Here is a 21781-nt window from a genome sequence, read left to right as displayed (position 1 = left end):
AACAAAAGGTCACTGACACTGATCTAATGCCAACAAGAGTCCCCAGTCTGGGGCATAGTAAAAGGAGAAACTTTATTCAGGTAAACAGTTTGCAAACCAGGGAGACAAGGCTCTGAAAGAAACCTAAAGTGGCTCCAGGAGATAGACAAAAGGGAGTCTATTTTTCATAGAGAAAGTACCTTCCTTAGTCCCTAATTGGTCCATTCTTATGCAAATAAGGAATCCAAATTTACACAGTCTCACTTGTCCAAATACCACTGTCCAGATTGGTTGGAATCATGTGTTTTGATTGGTCATTATGGAGCTGCTCTGATTGGTCAGTAAAGATGCAAATGAGGATATAGTTGTGTAGTTCCATTTGGACGGTCAAGTCTCAGCCCATGGGTGAAGGACTATACCAGGAACTCCTCTGTAAGGGTTGAGGCACATGGCAGAAGTACAGTGCAAGAAGCTTAAAACTTAGTCTGTAGCTTTTCCCTGAAACACAGTGTGTGTGAGAGGACTGTCAGCAATGGCTACTAGACACTGGTTCTGAATTTGGGCTCAGTAAACCTTAAAGAGTTCTTCTTGGCAGACATATTCCTTTTTGAGGTTTGCAGTGGCATAAGCTATTTTTATTTTTGAGAATGAAAAGACATGAGGATTCCAAAGGAATTAAGCTTCCAGACCCCACTTTAGGTAAAAAACATTAACATTGTTAAGACAGAACTCACATTTATGATCTTTGTTTTCCCTCCTGCTTTGCAAATGCTACTTCAGGTTGGTGTTTGAGATAAATGTTTACTTTTAGAATAATTGAAGTGAGTCAAATTATATACCTATGCCCAATGTGCTAGTTACTATGCTGTTTGGCACACTATAAATAGATCTCCAACTATAGATAGCATATGCCATACTAGTCTAGAGCAAGCAAATTTGATGATTTCTAACAGTATCTCTTCTCTAGAAAACTAAAAGAAATAACGGGTATTTATTTCCCTCTTTTATAATATAATATAAAATATTATCCTAATATTTCAAACTTTGTTCATGTGACAGAAAAATATCAAGTTAAAAATATGTATCAGTCAAATTAATTATCTTTTAGCAACAGTGGTTCTTAATCCCCCCCCCCCCCCACACACACACCAACATCACAGAACCCTTTGAAAGTTTATAAAATTGTGAATATTTCTTTTCTGGAACAAAAGCTCATACAAGCATAGGTCTGCAGATGTTCAGGGAATCTTGGGTGGGCGAGAATGACTCAGGTGAAGAGACAAAAGAAGTGATTGCCTTTCTTTAAAAAAAAAAAAAAAGAAAAATCAGCTAGTTATGTGAGACCAGCTCCATAATTTTTAATATCAAAAGTCCTAGCTTTACAAAAAGGAAAAAAAAATACTGGTGACTGTAATCTGATGGTTTTTATTTCAGGAATCCATGGGTAGCTTATCAGCAATTTACTTGTCTTAGAGGGGCTCTAGTAGATGCAATCTCAACATTGGAAAAAATATGTGTATAACTCACTACTCTCTCAAAACTGTGCAGTGCTCATGTATCTGAAGGTTAACTCTCACATTTTGTTTTTTTATGATGTGTGCTGGAGTACATCACTACATAGAAGGACAATGTTTCCAGAGCTTATTTTAAAGTAAGCATATTCTTTTCTTAAAACTCGTCCCAGAACAGCATTTTTTTGTTGTTGTTATTTTCCTGTGTGACATTAATTCATGAATTAAGAAAGATTTATTGAATTCTTCATATATGTAAGACACTATGCTGAGTGTATGTAAAGGATGCAAATGTGAATAAGCTGAAGGACCTGACCTTGAATAAAATCACCTCTAGTAAGGTCAACTTCTCCAGTAGGGTGCAAGAAGTAACTCTAAAGTGATGTCGAATGTGTAAAGGGCCATATTAAGTTACACCTAGAATACAAAGATCGAAAAATCATTCATCTCACTTTCCATTTTAATTGATTTTTTCTTAGAGTTAATTAATTCTAAACTTCACTTAATACAATATGTAGTAACTCCTATATTATACATCATAGTTTTGGGAGGTGAGAGGAAATCTTTCTGACTCATACATATGTGGGGAGGGCATGGGGAAGTCAAACCAACATAATAAATGCCAAATTATGTGAAATACTAGAGGGTGACAAGTTCAGTGAAACAATAGAAGATTTTAATGGGATACGTAGTGATGGGGAAGAGTTGCAATATTAAATAGGGTGGTCTAGACTAAACCTCGTTGAGAAAGTGACATGACTGCATCAGAGGAAAAGCTTGAAGGTGAAGGAGGATGCCGGCTAGTTGTCTAGAGGAAACATCTACCAGGTAGAGGTGACTGCAGTCCAAGGGGCCCAAGGCGGGCATGTTCCCACATATTTGTAGAAGAGTAAGGAGGCCAGTGTGGCAGGAGTGAATGAGTAGGGGTCCGAGGGGCATAGGAGAACATGTCCAAGGATGTTAAGTCTTATTCAGAATTAAATGGGAACTTCGCAGTTTTGGGCAAAGAATGAACTGATGTGATGTGATCGACTTCCATCTTTTCCTCCTTACCTTTAATCTCTAGTTCAGGGTTTCTTAAACACAGCCCTATTGCTATTTGGGGCAGATGATTGTTAGGGCTGTTCTGTGCATTGTAGATTGTTTAGTAGCAGCCCTGGCCAGTAGCAACCAAAAATGTTAGTGTGACAGCTCAGAATGTTTCTAGACATTGCCACATGTCCCCTGGGGGGAAAGGGGAATCACTCTAGTTGAGAACTACTGCTCTAGCTCTTCCCTCTTATTCCATATTACTTAATACTGCTTTTTAGCCCACCTTTTTATTTATGTACGTTCATCCATCAAGCATCGGGCTCTTATGTTTCTTCCATATAATGTATTCTGTGTTGTTGTTTTTACAAAGCTTTGTTTTTTTCTTACCTTTATCTGGTTCTTTTTCCTTTACTGAGCATACTTTTAAAAAAGTGGCAACCTTGACTGGAATGAAGCACTCTTCATCTATCAGTCTGTCTTACGCTTCTCCGGCCTCTTCCTTTTCATAGTGACAGGAGAGATTTGAGTGGTGTCATGGCACAGGTTATAGAAGAAATACGGTAATGGTGATAACAGTGATGAACCTGACTAACATCTGTTCAGGGCTCACCAGGTACCAGGAGTAGTTCTGAGTTAACTCATTTAAGCCTCACAGTTACGCTTTGAGGTTATTAGGATTGTTTGACATATGGAGAAGCTGAGACACAGAGGTAAACTAAAGGAGGGAGTAAGTGATTGATATCTCTCTTTCAAATCATTGTCCATAACCAGCTTCCCAGTTCCCAGCAGCATGATAGTCGCTGCTGTTTTTCATGCTTTGAACATCAATATAATCATTCTCCTCTTCTTCCTTTTCTTCCTCCTCTGCTTTATCTGTCACTTTCCCCTTTTTTGCTCTTCATTTCTTTCTCCTCCTCTTCCTGTCTTCCTCTTATTTTCTTTCCTTTTTTTTTCCTTCTGCTTCCTCATTAGCTTCTTTGATATGCCCCAATATCTTATGCACGTATCAAAATTTTTCTTTAAATGCCTATACCATGCAGGACAATGTGTGAGGAAATAGAAATAAAATACTGAGCCCCTGCCATCTGAAACTTATGTGCTAGTGGGAAGACATTATTTACATACCAGAAATAATATTTATTAAGGAATGTTAAAGGCTATGAAAGAAAAGTACATGGTGTAACAAGAGCATGAAATCATTGATAAGTTTTGTTCATTCTTGCTAAACGCGTTTTCAGATTGGCTTCTTTCATCCTTTCCCACTGCCACCTCTCTAATCCCGAGGCTATTAATTTCATGGATGATGTTTTTATAGCCCTAGAGCTAATCTCTGTCTTTTGTTCTCTGCCAATTCATTCTCTAAACACTGCCAGATTAATCTTCTAATGCACTGGTTTCTTCTGGCCACTCCCCTGCTTAAAAGATCACACACTATCCTCCTGATACTTAAAATGTCAAATGAACAAACCCAGCCTTCCAGCTTGATATCCAGCAGTCCCTTGTTTCCTATTTGGCCTTATTTCTGTCTTCTCTTCAGTGACCATCCCAGACAATCTTGACACCATCACGATTTTTTTACCCAACTTGCATCCTGTACTCCCCATATTATGGTCACTATACCACTGCATTGCATTTGCTTATGTTACTTAACAAATGTCCCATTTGTGCCTTTTAAAAAATCTAGTAACCTTTCTCTGTTAGTAACTAACCATGTCATTCTTCATGCAACATTTTAAAAGTCTCACTCTTGTTATCTGATGAGGAATTTGAACTTCAGGATCCAATTCCATGTAATACTTATTAAAGGTGTTAAAAGCTAAAAGTCAATCATTCCATTTGTGTATGAGAAGCTGTTCTTTCTCCTCTACTTAAGAAAAGTAACTATCCGTCCTCTCCTGCCTCTTCTGTGCCATCTTTTTCATTCCCCCTGATGATTCCCTTCAGCGTACAAACAGAAATATTGATAATAGCGAAATCCTCTCCTGATCCCACTTCCCCTGAAAATTACCATCCCGCTTCTTAGCTCCACTTTACAAAAAGCCTCTAAGAGTTGTCTGTGCTTGCTGTCATTTATGTCCTCCCATTCTGACCTTAGCCTACTCCCGTCAAACCTACACTCTAACAGAGAACTACCTCTACGAAGATTGTCAGTCACTCCATGTTATTTAATCAAACAGTCAATTTTGAGTCCTAATCTTATTTAACCTATCAGCAGCATTTTACAATCTCTTTATAAGTATTTCTTCATTTGGCTTGAAGAATACTATGCTTTCTTACCTCACTGATTTTTCTTCCTCTGTTACTTTACTTGTTCTTTCTCTGGGATAGCTGAGCAAAACTTTATTTCTCTTTATAAAAAATAAAATTATTTATACTCTCCTTCTTGGTGTTTTTTATTCAGTTTGTGATTAATTCCACTTATAGGTCCATAATTCCAAATTTGTATCCCCAGCCCAGACCTTTCTTCTAAATTTATGTAGTCAACTGTCTCCTCTACATCTCTACTTGGATGTCTAAGAGGTATCTTTACCTTACCACGCCCAAAATTGAGCCCTGATCTCTTCCCTCCCTTAAAACTGAGTCCTTTGCAGACTTTCCCATGCCAATTGATGGTGTTTTCATCCTTCTAGATCTTGGAATAACTATCAACCCTTCTCGCTCATGCATTAAATTGATCAGAAAATGTGGTTGGCTGTATCTTTAAAATGTGTCTAGAAACTGATCAATTCTTATTTCCTCCACTGGTACCACCCTGGTCCAAGAAAACAGTCTCTTTCATGTGGATGGCTACAATAACCTCCTGACTGTTCTTTCTTGCTTCCTTAAGCCTTTTTTTTTTCTTTTTTTTCAGCTCAGATGTCAGTGTAAACCTACATCACATTACTCTTCTCAAATCCCTGTAGTGACTTCCCATTTCATTCAAAGTGAAAGTGCTTACAATGGTTGTGAGGCCCCAAAACGTTTTCCTTCCTCTCCTGTTATCACTCTCTATGCTTTCTTGCTACTTTCTCTCTGGCTCCCCTCCCTTCAGCTGCAGTAATTTTGCTGTTCCAGGAATGAATGAGCCATGCACGCTGTCATGGCTAGCTCCACTCTTTTGCTAACTCTTTCATCTCATTTAAGTTTTGCTCAAGCATCACCCCTCATGGGCTATTTTGGCAACTCCATATATTGTTATATACTCTGGTGGCATTTCCCATTCTTCTTTCACCTCTTTTCTTTAATACTTATTAGTGTCTACTAGACTGAACACTATTTCCAGTGTATATTATTTGTTTGCTTCCCACCTCTAGAGTGTCAGCTCCTGGAGGTCAGTCACCTTTGTTTTATTCCCTGATGTGTTTGAAGTTGCTCTTGTTTCCCCTACTTTGATTTCATAATCTACTACCCTCATTAAATCCATTCTATTAAACCCAAACAATATTCTTATTTTTTTTTGAAGTGGACAAAAATCTCTCAATAATAGCTAATACATTAACTGCTTACTATGTGTCAGGCAGAGTTGTAAGCGTTTAAAAAGTATTACCTAATTCATCAAGTCTTCACCTCTCTCATGCCTCTATCAGTGGCTACCATGTTGTCCCTACCATATGGAAATTCTGGAGATATTCTGTCTCTGTAAATCCTAAATGTTGTTTGTAACCTCAAGGCTTTACCTTCAGACAAAAGTCTGGCTCCGATTTGAGAGTACCCATTATGTCCTTAGGCTCAGGGATGTCATTTAAAACTCTTTGAAGTACTGAGAGTTATATCTTCTACATCAGATATAATTCTATATTTGAATACAATATGTAAACTAAGATGAGACGAAAGTATATCTATTTTTTACATCATTCACTATGTTTTTATGCTTCTTGAATATTGTTCACCTTTCTTGCCATTAGTCATTATAAAATTTAAATTAACTGGTACATGACATATAAAAAGGGATATTGGATACCATTTAAATAAGTTTCACCATTCTGCTATGTCCATAGGAAATATGCAAGCAGTTTGTTGCAAAGACCCAATATTATGTAAAACTCTCAAGAACTAGGTGATATCATTTGGCTTCTTTTTTTCTTTTATGTACTCCCTCTAGTGTTAAAAAATATGAGTACTTATAATTAGCCTATGCAGATACTAAAGAACAAATGTTAATGTAGAAATAGGGCATTCTTAACTTTATATTATTTTGTTTTCTTACTCAAGAGATCATATTGTCTAGTTACTGAACTTTCAATGTATTATATGAAAAACATATTCTCTCTCCCTTTACCTGTAGGCTTTGGTTATGTCTGCCTTTTGATATGCATGTTTTCCATCTGTTCACTTCAATCAGGGAGAATATTGCACTTCTTGGCCTTCTTTCTTTAAATACCATACCATATTACAAATTTTTCTTCAATTTTTATAACTGAAGTCTAGATTTTAGTTTGGCAGTTTAGATATGAACAGAAAGTTTTCCACATTCGAAATATGTGCAAAGTGAAAAAAAATAAACTATATTAACTAGAAGTGTCTGAACATGGAAATTAAACCATTTAAATATTTGACATTACTTTGCTTTAATATATTGCAAGATTACTTAAATACATTAGTTTCAAAATACCATAAGAAATAACCAAGGTATTCCTAGGAATGCCAAATAAGTAAAAACAAGTAATATATACTATGGTCATTTAATATAGAATATTAAGAATTGCTAGTTTATATTGATGATAATTTTAAATGGTAAAGTTAAATCATTACTATTTACCAGTTTTTAAAAATCAGAGACAAGTATTTGAACTTAATTTTTCTAAACTGACATGTTATAATGTTACTTATATTGAATAATACCATAAAGTTTTAAACCACTTTGATTCCTATAATTTCAATTGCTCATCATCAGATGAAGTAAAAAAAATAAAAAATAAAAAGAATAAATTGCTTTCAATGACTTTCAGAAACATTGTTTTCAAAACTCTGTCTACTCCCTAGAAATACTTTGATATTATGATGATTAATTCATTTAAAAATGGAATTCGAGACTCAACGTTCACCCTGTACCTTCTTTTAGGGAGATTTATAGTCAATACCTACACCTTATCCATAACAGGCTGTATGGTAAGTCCTTGGGGAAACTTACATTTTTAAAAAAATATACAGAATAATATGGCACAGCATGCCTATTTGGGGTTGTTTCATTAATCACAGACAGTATGCACCAAAATGCTTGCGAGTTTAACATCTGGCTTCTGAAGTCACTAATACTCATAAATATAATGTTTAATGAATTCCATTCCTCAACAATAGCCTCTTAGGTTACCCAGGTTCTGATATAGTCTGCATTAAATACTGGCTTGGCTAATAACGATAGGATTTTTAATTTTTAATTTTTTTTTTTATTTTTTGGTCTGGGGAAATTGTTATTGAGAAACTATACAAATTGTTTTTAGTTTCAGGTGTACACAACATCATAATCATTATATATATATGAAATTATATATAGTGCATATATATACATATTTAAATTATAATTAGCATTCAATATTATTTTATATTAGTTTCAGGTGTACAGTGCTGTGGTTAGGCATTTATATAATCTATGAAGTGATCCCCCAATAAGTCCAATACCCATCTATGTATTCATGATGGTTTTCTTTTTGTGACTCCACTAAAAGTGGTCCTCTCTTGCATACTGATAATTTATTGTTACCTAATAAAGTCCTATAGTGCAATACTTAGCTCTTTCTTAGATTTGAAATGTTTCAAACCATATTCATGTCTTATTGGTTCCTGACCCTTCTTTCCTTAGGAAAATTAATGAGAAAAAGGGATTGAATGAAACAGTACTAATATATATGCACACAGTTGCAAAGAGGAAAGAAAAACAGAACAAGGATTATCACTGAATGGAAAATATAGTAATAAGCTTGTTTTGTATAGAGTCAGGACACTTGTAATATTTAGTGAACATGAAGTGGGCCATTATTTACTAAGTAGATAGAAGATAATGATTGTTTTAAATTGTGAGGAAAACAAAGCCAATTAAGTATCTTTTAGTGAGAAACTTTGATCTCCTATGTGATTATAATATAATATTATCTTATTTCACTCTATACTAACAGCAAATCTATGAGGACTCATTAAATTTAGTCATAAGAAGTCTCTAAGCCACACTGTATAGAATTCCTCAACTTGACATTGACCAAAGTATTGTACTTTTTGGCCATAAAGTACATGGCAGGCAGCACTTTGATTTAGTTCCCTTTGATATTTGTTAAATTTCAAATTAAACACAGATACATTACCAACAACTGAAATATATCATGACAGATATTAGTTCCATTGTTAGTATAGAAGTATTTAATTTACATGTATATATTATAAAAGTCTTCAGGAAATTTTGGGAGATCTTTTTGTTTTTTCAAAAAGTAGAGATAAAAATAATAATGCATTATATTATTATCTTTCCTATAAATTATAGAAAGCATATTACTTTTATCAGTACAGGAGGAAAGTTACGCATTCACATGGCTGGAAGTATAATTTAAAAATAAGATGTTTCTGTGAATTTAAGAAAACTTTTTTAAAAGTGTTGCTTCAATGTACAGTATCATAAAAACATAATTTGATTACTGACAAAGAAAATTTTAACTTGAAGCACTTTATGGAATTATGTGATATTTCTCTCAATTTACCTAGGATATTTTTCCCAAATCAATTTGAAATTGTTTAATGATTATACTTCAAAAGGTTTTTATTACTAAAGAGAACCAAGGACTACCCAAATTTGATTTAGTATCCAATATGTCATTCTAACAAAAATGACTAATGGTTCATTTTTTAAATTATTTCTATGACTGCCATAATATTAGTATATTTTAAAAATAAATTTAGAGCAGGAACAGAAACTATAGTTATAAAAATGTAATAAAAAATTGCCTTTTTCTTTGTTTAATGAGCATATTACCCACTGGGCATTTTCTTCCTTATATTCTGGATGGATGTTCCATGAGAGTAAAGACCTTAATATGTCTTTTACATTATTTTACCCACTTAGTTTAGAGCAGTGCCTATCATGCAGTAGCCTAGCAAACTATATTTAATGAATACGTATAAAAGTAAAATGTACTTTTGTTCCTTGACAAGTATATTTAGCAGATAAAGAGTGAATAAGGAATTTTTAACATCTGAACATCTATTATTTGTCTTATATCAGTTCCCTGTGTGTTGCTCTCATTAGTTCTGTATTGGTTAAGGTGGGTTAGGTTATACTGCAGTAATAAATTAACCCTGAAATCTCAGTCACTTAATTCAACAAAGGTTTTTTTGTCCAACACACTGTACTCTTCAATGCAAACTGATAGGAGCTTAGCTCCAAAGAGTCGCTCAGGGTCCCTGGCTCTGGTACTGCTGTCTCAACACATGGTTTTCAGGGAAAAAAAGAATGCGAGAATTCATACCCACACTTCTGTCTTTTAGTCTGCAACGTAATATGTTTCCCCGAAAATAAGACTTAGTCGAACCATCAGCTCTAATGCGTCTTTTGGAGCAAAATTAATATAAGACCCAGTATATTATATTATATTATATTATATTATATTATATTATATTATATTATATTATATTATATTATATTATATTATATTATATTATATTATATTATATTATATTATATTATATTATATTATATTATATTATATTATATTATAAACTTACATTAACTTATATTAACTTACTTACATTAACTTTTATATTAACTTATATTAACTTTATTATATTATATTATATTAGACCTGGTCTTACATTATAGTAAAATAAGGCCAGGTCTTATATTAATTTTTGCTCCAAAAGACACATTAGAGCTGATGGTCTGACTAGGTCTTATTTTCGGGGAAATACAGTAGTCTGCAAAATAGCTTGTGCATACAGAACTGTAGCCCTAACCTAAATGCAGGTGAAGTGAAGTCTGCTTATAAGCCTATGATGAGGAGAATCATTTGGGAATTGGTGAGCCCAGTATTGTCTTGACCACAACTTCACTCTTTCCAGATTCTTCTTTTTCAGAGTAAGGTTTATGGCACGTTTATTGTATTAAATAAGTTTTACACACACACACACACACACACACACACACACACCACACTTTCTTACATGCACAGAGGATTTGCCAAACTCGATAAATTTGTCAATATTTCCCAAACTTATTGGAGTAGGGATTCTGCGTTTTGGAGACCATCTGTCAGAACTAGTATTCTGTGGAGCAATTTTAAAAAACACTCTTCTAGATCAAATAGACAATAAATGTCAGAATATGTCATAAAAAGAAGAAACTCACATTTATTGGAGTCTTTAGCCTATAAGAAATTCATGGATACATCACTTTGATTGTGCTTGTCAATAAAACTTAAATGGAATAATATACCATTTAGATTGTCATGAAGACAAATTTCTGAACACCTCAAATGTAAGCACATAGCCAAGGACCTGAAATGAAGAAGGGAAAGAAATGCCTATAATTGATTAAAGTGATTCTTAACTAATTTGTGCAAAGATCATTCATTAAAACAAATCACTTCAGTCAATTCTAACTTGGTCATAGTTGGCACAAAATATTAACAATCACTTTTCAGTCCATAGCAAGTTATAGATACCCAATTAGAATGAATTGCAGATTTTCTTTTTCCTCTAGAGATTTTCATACTGGCGGTAGTGTGAAACAAAAGCACACAGCCCGACAATAAGGAAAAACCCAGAATGACTATTGAAAAACAAGCACATGCACAACTATTTTTAACAGGAGAAATAATTTTATTCCTCAATTATTCAAGTTATTCAAATGAAATTAAGTTACCAGTAGTATACTCTGTGTTAACAAGTGAGGCAAATGCATGAAACATTTTGAATGATTGTTAATTCAGTATTGAAAGCAAAAATAAAACAAAATAAAACTTTGATTCCTTAAAATTATAAGCTGCAGAAATATGGAACTTTTAGCATATATCCTCCCTTCTCTCTACATAAATTAGAAGACAATGGTATAATGCTGTTTTGAATTTATAGAATAAAATGTCATACAGATTTTTATTTCTCATTTTCTCTTTGAATGAGATGGTGAAATAATTATGAATTTGGTGCCTTGTCTTTTAAGTAGTTGTTATAAATTGAATACATACACATAATTATATAACTTAAATTATATGTCATATAACTTAAATATAATTCTTTTTAAAAATTATACATATGTATAAATTTAAAAAATTGTATATATATATAAATTGTGTATATATAAATATATAAAACATATGTGTATATATGTTTTGATGTTTTGTTGTTGCTATTGGGAGAAATATGTCTGCTTCTAGGGGAGAAGGGATATATATATATATAATGTATATTATATATATATACTTTCCTTCCCTGAACTTCAGGAAAAGAGTTTTTATTCTGATTGAAATAATGTAATTCATTGTCTGACTTGAGTACAACAATTTCAAATATATAATTTTTGTTACTGTTTTAAATGAAAAGTTGTACACTTCCACTAATTGAAAGTTGTAATGAAATCTTAACTGTTACATTTTAGGATAAGTCTAAACCAGTGTAGAAGAGTGGATTTAAAAGTATTTTCCTATATCTTGAGTTTTTATAACAATTTGTATCACATTTTTCTTTAAATTGTTTTCTATAGTTCCAGAAAAATGTATTAAGATAAATACTGATTATCCTGAGTTTGAAGCATTTTATTAGTGAAAAAGTATAAAAGGACCATACGTGTACCTGGGCGTACTTTTCATCATATATTTGTTAGAGATGCATTTCGGATAATGGCAAATGCCAACATTAATACGCTTATGTATGTGCTTATAATGGTAGCTGTTTGTACCTGCTATGGATTTTCTGAAGTCCTCTTAAATGAAAGCAGTGATGTATTGGGCAAATTATAGACCAACCACAGTGAAATTGTTCATCATGTGTTACTAGTGAGACTTTTGCAGATGTTGGAGTAAATTTGCTTTTTAATATTTGTCTACTGTCAGAAGAGATATCTACAGTATCGCATGAGAAGTTATGTGAAAAAAGTAGAAAGTGACTAAGTTCGTGATTAATTTTCTTTGAAATCTTTTAGCCTGAAAGTACATTAGGAGTATTATACCTTAATCATTTTCTCTTATATATTCCTTATTAATTTAGACATTAGACGTAAGGGTTTACACTCTCTCTTTTTTATTTTCAGTTTTATTCATTTCCTTTTTTAAACTATCTACCAGTTTAAAGGAATGATGTCACTTCCAAGATCATAAAGCAGTGATAACAAAATCCATTAGGAGCATTTGATTAATCAATGAATTGGAATGACACAATTATCAGTATAAATAGCATTACAAAATATTGAAATGAAGTTCAATTATAGTGTTCAATCTCTTCTTCACCTTTATTTTTAATTTATATGTGGAAAACATTCAGTTTCCTAAGGTTAATTTTTGGAACTATTATTAGTTTGTTTGCTCATTTGTTTGATTTTTAACTAAAGTAAAACAAATAATTCTTATTGATTTTGTTGTAGACTGCTTTATACCTAAACTGATATACTTTTTAAAAATGTTTTGTTTTGCCAACGTTTTCAATAAGTTGGTACCATTTTTTAAATTTAAGCTTTTCATTTTGAGATAATTAGAGATTTGCATGCAGTGTAAGAAATAATACAGAGAGATCACATGTACCTTTATCTGGTTTGCTCCAGTGGTAATACCTGGAAAAACTACAGTACAATATCATGACCAGGATATTGACATTGATGTAGTCAAGATACAGAATAGTCCCATCATCACAAGAATCTGTCATGTTGCCTTTTTATAGCCTCACCCATTTCTCTGTTGCTCCCACCTCCTCCCTAACTCCTGCCAATCATTAATCTATTCTCCATTTCTATAATTTATCACTTCAAAATTGTTATTTAAATGGAATCATACAACATGCAACCTTTTGGGATTGCCTTTTTTTCACTCATCATAATTCTCGGGAGATTCATCCAGGTTTTTATGTATGTCAATGGTTTGTCTCTTTTTATTACTGACTAGTATTCTACAGTATGGTACCTTGTTTAACCACTCACCCATTGGTGGACATCTGAGTTGTTTGCTGCCTGGGGCTATGATAAAAATAAAGTGTTATAAACATTTATGTACAATGTTTTATGTGAACATAAATTTTTATTACTGTGGGATAAATGCCCAAGAGTGTAATTGCTAGATTATATGGAAGTTCCATGCTTAGTTTTATAAGAGCTGTCAAACAGTTTTTCGAGTTGCTTTACTCTTTTTTGGTCCCACCAGCAATGTATGAGTGATCCCATTTCTCAGTTTCTCTGCGTCCTCTCCAGTATTGGATGTTGTCACTACTTTTAGCTATTCCAATTTATGTGTAGTGATATTTTATCACTTATGGCTAATGATGTTGACCATCTTTTCATTTGTTCTTTTGCTAGGTATATATCCCCTTTCGTGAAATGTCTGTTCATATTTTTTATCCATTTTTGAATTGGACTGTTTATTTATTTATTTTTTTAATGTTGAGTTTCCTTCTTACTCAGCCTTTTCCGACACTACCTCAGTGGGAATATTGAGGTCCCTATTTATAGCCTTTCAAGGGTGAAAGTATAGGCTCCCCACTTGGCCTTTATTGGTGCAGATGGGAGTGGGACCACAATTTTTCTGTGGTGTTTGGTTGGAGTAGAGCAGCTGTTGTCTAAATGTTTTTGTGTTGCTAGGCTGTTTTTCTTTTCCTGGTGTTTTGGCTAGAGGGGGAAAGCTTTTGTGTGGCCTTTTTTGTCTACTCCCCTTGATATTCCCAGTAACAAGTCTGGGATCTATGTGGCAAAGAAAGTTCAGAAACTCACCACCTTCTTTTCTGTTAGCTTTTGAGTTCTCTAGCTGTTCTTTCTCCTTCTCTCCCCCTTTTATAGTCCTCATGGTCATTTTTCATATACTATCCAGGGTTCCAGAGTTTTCAGTTGTACTTAGTGGGAATAATAGAGTAAAGCACATCAACTCCATATTTTTGGAAGCAGAAGTTCCTGATACCATTTGCTTTTAAACTGAAACACTAAACTAATTCTTACTTGATCATTGAGACATGTTGTAAAATTAAACTTTTTTGTTTAAAATGTTAAATTCTAAATCATGAATGTCGAAAGTATAGCAGTCATCAAAGAGAAGCGTTTATTCTTGCTTTCATGCCTATTTGTAATGCCACACGGAAAACTTATTCCACCTTAAGAAATTGTGTTTTCTGTCAATCTCATTAAAGAAAATTCAAATGTAGAAATTATACTAACGGTCATCACCTCTTCTTGTTATTATTATTTTTGTTATTAAAAGAAGGGGTCTTTCAGCATGCCAATTAGTCGATTCATGAGAAGAGACTTTGAATTATTTAAGTTCCTACTAAATTGTGTAAATTTTATATTATTTTCTTTTTTTGCTTATCTTATAGGTTGAATAGAATTTAATGTCTAGATAAGACTTTTTTGCCTTTATTTTTATGATCTTATTCTTACATAATAGCTAAGAGACCTTGAAAAGCAGAGAGAATGACTATGCTATGAAAGAGAAAATAAATACAAAATGAAAAGATTGAGTACTTTTCCCCGAAGAATTCAGGGAAGAAGTATTTAATTTCAAATGACAGATAGAAGCATTAAACTTGTTAATTTGAAGTAATGCAAAAAGTCTTCCTGGATATATGGAGTGAATTTTGAAAGGGCTTAGGAAGGTAGAAATGTGTAAAATTAATTTAATGAAGAAATCTTCCAAATTGAGTTTACTTTTAGTGGGTGTGATACTTAATTTAAAGATGTGAATTAAATTAATTTAACATTGCTTCTAAATTCTACCAGTAACTTTTAAGTGGAAATAGGTTAAACATAAACAGTGATAATATAGGAGAGGGGCTAGTACATCTATCAAACATTTACTAGATGCCAGATATTTATTTTGTCTAAATTTCAAGAAAATTTACTTACTTGGACGTAATAAAACACACACACACACACACACACACACACACACACACACCCCAAACTAAATCTTAATAAGCAAAGATTGACTTCTAGTTTAAGATGGTATGATGAAAAAGCAGTTATTTGCCACCTTTTTCTTTTTCTACTTTCTTTTTCAAGGAGACATCTTTTATAAACAGTATCTTCTCTATGTTTTAATGGACTTTTACATTATGATGGTAGCTCATATGTTGTTTCAGGTTTCATTCATAGAAAGGAGTGGAACTATCCAAATCAGAAAATGTACAGACAGTGTGATCTAGTGGTTCATAAAAGAAATGGCTAGTATAAATACGAAAAATTATTTTCAAAACAAAGCTAGTCAATGTGTGAACTGAAGTAATATTTCTGGAGAGCAGTTTGTCAATGTATTTATCAGAAGCCATGCAAACCCTTTGTCCCAGTAATTCCACTTCAAAGAATCTATTTTAAGGAAATAATCAGAGAAGCACAGAAAATTTAAATAAAAGAGTATGTATCAAAATAGCTATATCACTTTTCTGTTATATGCTTTCTTTGTTTATTCTTAATTTTCTTCATAGTTCCACTCTTATTTATGTTTTACATTGGACAACCAAACATATTACTTTCCTAATTAGTAAAGAAATCCAATGAATGTTATTTTCAAGAACGTATATTAAAATTGGAATATGTAACTCATTAAACCCCATACAGTAGCCAGTCAATGGTTAAATATTCTTCTTATTGTGTTTGTTACTTCTTAAGCAGAAAATCCCTTTAATTCTCCTTTGTGTCTGTGACAGAAATGTTTTAAATAGTAGAACCCGAAACTGGAATAGAAAGACAGCTGATATGTTAAGAGGCTCTGTGTGCTTAAAATGCAAGGCCACCTGGTTGGGAATTCAGAGGTCTTGGTTTAGATTCCAGCTCTGTTACTAACTTGGGCAAATCTGTTAATCCTTTGGGAGGCAGTTTTCTTTTCATCAGTTGAAGTATATAATGTTGCCATTTTTGTTGGTCCTAACAGTTCCATACCTACAATCTCTCATTCAACCTAACAAAATGAGTAATAGATTTTCTTGTAGCACCAGTGACCTATGAATGTATTGTGGAGTTAATGCCGATTTGTTTAAAAAAATTGTTTTTTTTTTTTTAATTCAGAAGATCTACTTTTATGAGGCAAAGGACCCTCGCTGCCCATTCAAGAACCTTCTCTTATTAACTAGTAAAATGACTAACTTAGGTAACCTATAATTTACCCTTTGATTTAAAAATATATTTTCCTGGTTAACAATATCATGTTGTATTGAAGAACAAAAATGAATTACTAGAGGAAAACAATTAATTACTATATAGTTAATCTTAATTAAAGACATCAAATTCCACCAATAAATCCACAAAAGTTTAAGAATAAGTTAGAAAATATCAGTATTGAGCATTTTTGTAAATGTCATAAAAATTAAAAAAAAAAACAATTTAGACTCTAGGGACTAAAATATTTCATGTTTGATGAAATGAGGGAAAAAGAAAGGATAAATTATAGAAAACATTTACATAAAATGATGTAAATTATAAAGATTTAAAAGGTTTTTTTAATTATACTATTTCATTCATTTACAGTTTACATGAAATAACATAATTTTACATGATTTCATTTTACAGGCAGGACAAATGGGTTTGTTGATATAGTGTGAATACGCTAATTAATAGAAATAATAATAGAAACAGAGTAATTGTGGGATAAATCTGGAATATGATTACTAAAATATGGTGAAAGAAGAGACCATGGGGATTCAGATAGCCTATGAGCTGAGAACATTATTGTCACCTAAGTAAGACTCACACTTCTTTGGAAAAAAACTGCTCTGTAAAATAATCCATCTGTTGGAGACACAGTGAGTGGTATTTGGCAGAGGTTCAGGACACTCTCTGCTTCCTTCTGCCCTGGCCTTGGTGCTGATTCTGCTGGAGTAAACAAACAACCATGTTGCATCATCTCAACTTGGAAAACTGTGACTGGCAACACACCAGCATAGCAAAAGTGCATTTAGAGTCTTACAGCATATCATATCATAGTGGAGACAAACCAAAAAGGATGACATGAATTTCTTGAGTTCATACCAGGAATTTCTTCTACATGACACTGATAAGTTACTGAAGAAATTGTGGGGCTATATCTAAAGTCCTTTTCACGTATTATCTTGAGACTGCCTGCTTTGAAGTAGTCTGTCATGAACTGATGCTGAAAAGAAACTCTTTTGCTCCAGTCTTTAAGAAGTACTTCCAATTACAAAAGAGAGCTGTGAGTCGCTCTTCACATGGCTGATGTGGGCAATGAATATTTGATTCAAAAAGGGCAGGGTCCTTCCAATTAAATGACGGCCTGGTCTGTAGAGAGGGGCTCATGTGGGAACTCAGAAAAGGAACTTGAGTCAGGTTCTTACTGCACAGCTGTGCAGGTCCCTCCAGCCTCAGGGAACCCCTCTGAAGCTAAGACTGTGAAAAGGATGAAAATGCTGGTAGCATTTTCCTGCTGCATTTTAGGCATATGAAATGTGAGTTCCAGAGAGTAACACACTTTGGAATCACCTGTGCTCTCACATTAAATCTTCCAGGGCTCGCAGTAACAAATCTATAGGAAAAGAAATGCTCTGCAGTTCCAGGGATTTGATCCCATTAACTCATGGGAACAGGGGAAAATTGATGATGATGGAAACCAGGGGCACTTGTGCTTGATATTGGCAGCTTTTGTGGTTGCAGCTCTCCAGGTTCTTAGGAGTCTTCTCAGTTTGGTATTATTCTTCCTAAACATTTGGAATATAATCTTGGGAATCAAGTGTGTTTCAATACTTTCAAGAATAATGCTGAAAAGAATTCCACTGATTAATTTAATCCTCTCTTCTCTTGTTTTCTTTGTTCTCCCTTTCCAAACACTTTTCTGGCTAGTGGCAATGAGTTGCATGATAATATAAACTTAATGAAGTATTTGAATGGAAAATGCTAATGTGTAAAAAAAAATACTGATGGGGTCCTGAATAAAAGAAACAATTTCAAAACCATTTGGTTATTAAAATGTTTCTGAGCAAATGCAATATAAACAATCCAAGTCCTAGATGAAAAGTCTAACAGAGGGTTAGTTACTTTAAACATGCCTGAACATGGCTTTTGCCTCCTGCTGGGCAGGTGGCCAATCATAAATGGATTTCCCAAATGTATTCTTTTGCACCCTACTTTCCAGATGGAGAGGACTTGAGTAGCTGAAGCTGAAATTCCAAAACATGGTTCTCAAAATTTATGCTGAGTTTGTTCGTCTTAAGAATTATCAGGCCATCCATCACCAGAGGACAAAGGTTACATGCATTTGGCAGTTGTATAAGTGTCAACTGTTTTAAAGGAAAAAGTGGCATGGGATTTTCTGTGGTTTTTTTCTGCAGCAGATTGCTACAGAGTAAAGTTGTAAATAGGTTGAAACCTTCCATTGTGTTTTCTCTTTGAGTAATCTAAAAAGATGTATAACCTAAAGAAATCATGAATTATTTGTCATGTTTACTTTAAATGGATATATTTACTTTTTAATATTTACTATATTTAATGTAATTTACTAATATTTAATATATTTACTTTTTAAATGTACTACTTTTCTTCCAAAAGTATATATATGTATGTGTTTATATATGTATATATACATAATATATATATATTTTTTTTTCTGCATAAAATGTATCTTGTTTTGTCACATTTACTTGTAAACTCATATTATGTGGCAAAATTCCCTTTGCTTTGAGAACTTAAAAATGCTGCTTTTCAGCAATGATACTTTAAAAATAGATGAAGAAACAGACAGACAAATATATATACTGTACAGGGGCTGTAGAGTCTTTTCATATGAATTACCTTTGAGTCACCACCTCTGTGTCTTTATTTCAATTGGAATTTTGGTAACACTAAGCTTTTAGATTTTATTTACAACTCCTATCTTTAGTTCATCTTATAAGGAAAGGACAAATACAATCTTATTTTAGAATAAAATCCCTGCAGATGAAAATTAAAACACATCAGAGTAGATTTTGATTAGATATTTCTAAATAATGTTTAAAAAGTTCTGTCAGAGATATGGCATAATGTTCGGTGAATATATATATAGATGATGTAAGTTTAACTGGGTTTTACCAGTTAGGTAGGATGTGTTCCAGCTACATATTATAGAAAACCTGATTAATTGTGGCTTAAATTTATGGTGGTGACTTTTCTTATGTAACAGCAAGTTCAGAGGCCGACAATATGAGGCTAAAGCAACAGATTCACAATGTCATCAGAACTCCTGCAACTTCTCTATTTCTCTATCCATGTCATTTGGCTTTTTCCTTATGGTGGCAAGATGGATGCTGTACCTCCACTGTCACCGGTTTCCAGAAATAAGAGAGAAGAACAAAAGGCTAAAATCTTAGAAGAACTTGCCAGCTGTTTGTTTCTTTTAGAAAGTTTTCTCATCTCCAGACCAGAAGGGAGCCTGGAGAGGGGAGTATTTTACGTATCTGGCCTCAATAGAAGGTAAGGCAATTTCAATGGCTTTGGGGTAGTAATTCAGTGTCTGCCAGACTCCATTCGTTTCAACTTTCCGTCAGTGGTCACACAGACTAAAGAAATCCAAAGGAGAAATCTCTTGATTTTTATATATAGCTAGGTAGTTACTCCGTTTTCAATCTGATCATTAAATGATTTGTCTCAAAGGATAAGCCTATTTTTATTTTTGAGAATATATCTAGAAACCTTGAAGACACTAGATACATAAACACGCTCTCTTCCTATAGTATGTCACAAATGCACTTTTATGAGACATAAGACTCCACATTTACAATCTTAAATGTAAAGATTCATATTCTCTAAGGCATTTTTCTGTTATATAAACCTATGCTGTCAAAACTAAAATAAACATTAAAATTGATTTCTGTTTTTGATGATATATGTCCATAAAATATTTACTTACATTACAAAACAAACTGTTCAGTGATCATCATTCCTAAATTATGAGATGTGTTTCTTGATTTGAAAAACTTCATAGTTAGCAACACTGGCAAATGTGTGACTGCATGTCGAACAGGTAGCTTCTCTGAATAATTTAGTTTCCTCACCTTACAGAAAAGTATGATTCCCTCAGGATTAACATGCTTGGTCCACATCAGTTATGGAAGGAAAAACAATGAAATATTGGATTGGCATGATGTAGGCATAATCTGTATTTATGAAGCCTAAAGAGTATAATTCAATATTTTGGTCATTGTTATCATCTCATTGTACTTTGTTTTGTATAGTTTAATGAAAAGTGCTGGTTTTGTTTCTTACTAGCAACTTCAAACTCAAGTCTGTTTTATGATCTAACTTGAACTTTGGAGTCAGAGAGTATTAGGTTCAAATAATTTAAGATGTCTGACTTGAGTCAAGTTGCTGAGGGAGAAGTGTGAGCTTTTGTTTTCTCCTTTGTAAATGGGGACGATGTCACCTCTCTCATGACTTACAGGTATGCTTCCACGAGATGAACATGGGGCATGTGTAGCACAGAGCCTGTGTAGAGTGAGGACTCATGTCCTTTTCTTCCCTTCCTCTTTGCCCCCAGCCTTTTACCTTCATTTCTTAAAGCTTCCAGCTCTCTCATAATCTTTACTTGGTTTTTGGGGATGGTGGTTATGGTGGGGGGAGGGAAAAGGCACAATAGTTAACGGTTTTTCAAAGTCATTCTGGAGTGTTAAATATAGCAGTAAGAACTTGGAGATTTTGGGGGGCAGCAATCACTGTGTAATAAGAGAATCAGTATAAGTTGATTCTGTTCTTCAGAGACTTTCAAAACTCGTTCTGGTTGGGTTTGTACAGAAATAACTGGACAACAAAGCAGGGCATTGATAACAGTGGCAGATACTGCCGGTTGCCTTCTTGCTATGTATTCCCTCTTCCGCCCTGCTTGTTAGAACCCCACTTTGGCTGAGGCATTCATATGCCCACTAAATAACTACACTCCTCAGCTTCTTTTACTAAAATGTGATGCAGTCAGGTCAGTGATATCTAAGCATAAGTGATTGGTAGAACTTGCAGGAAACCTTTTAAAAGGGGGCAGACACAGCTGCACATATGGTTCTCCTTTTCCTTCCTTTCCTCCTCTCCCCATTGCCTGGAATAGGGAGATAATGCTCAGAAATACCGTTGTCCTTTTGCGACTAGGAAGATGAAACTCACACACTGAGATGGGTGACATCTGGAATATTCATTCCAGGCTTCT

General features: G+C 33.6%; 1 protein-coding gene across 3 annotated transcripts in view; it reads left to right on the top strand.

Annotated features, from left to right (window-relative positions):
* The window catches only part of PRR16 (proline rich 16), a 278138-nt gene that overhangs the window by 7867 nt on the left and 248490 nt on the right, over positions 1-21781 (top strand). Inside the window, exon 1 of one of the 3 annotated variants that reach the window (XR_012494960.1) lies at positions 19909-20061. The exons of the other annotated variants lie outside the window; for them this stretch is intronic. The gene's annotated coding sequence lies outside the window, so the exon portion shown is untranslated. Of the gene's footprint in view, positions 1-19908; positions 20062-21781 lie in introns of those variants that run through there. 3 annotated transcript variants of the gene reach the window in all.

Source organism: Rhinolophus sinicus, linkage group LG03 (assembly GCF_036562045.2).
Source record: "Rhinolophus sinicus isolate RSC01 linkage group LG03, ASM3656204v1, whole genome shotgun sequence".
Lineage (NCBI taxonomy): Eukaryota > Metazoa > Chordata > Mammalia > Chiroptera > Rhinolophidae > Rhinolophus > Rhinolophus sinicus.
The sequence above is the reverse complement of the archived record's forward strand: the minus strand, read 5'-3'. Positions and strand labels throughout refer to the sequence as shown.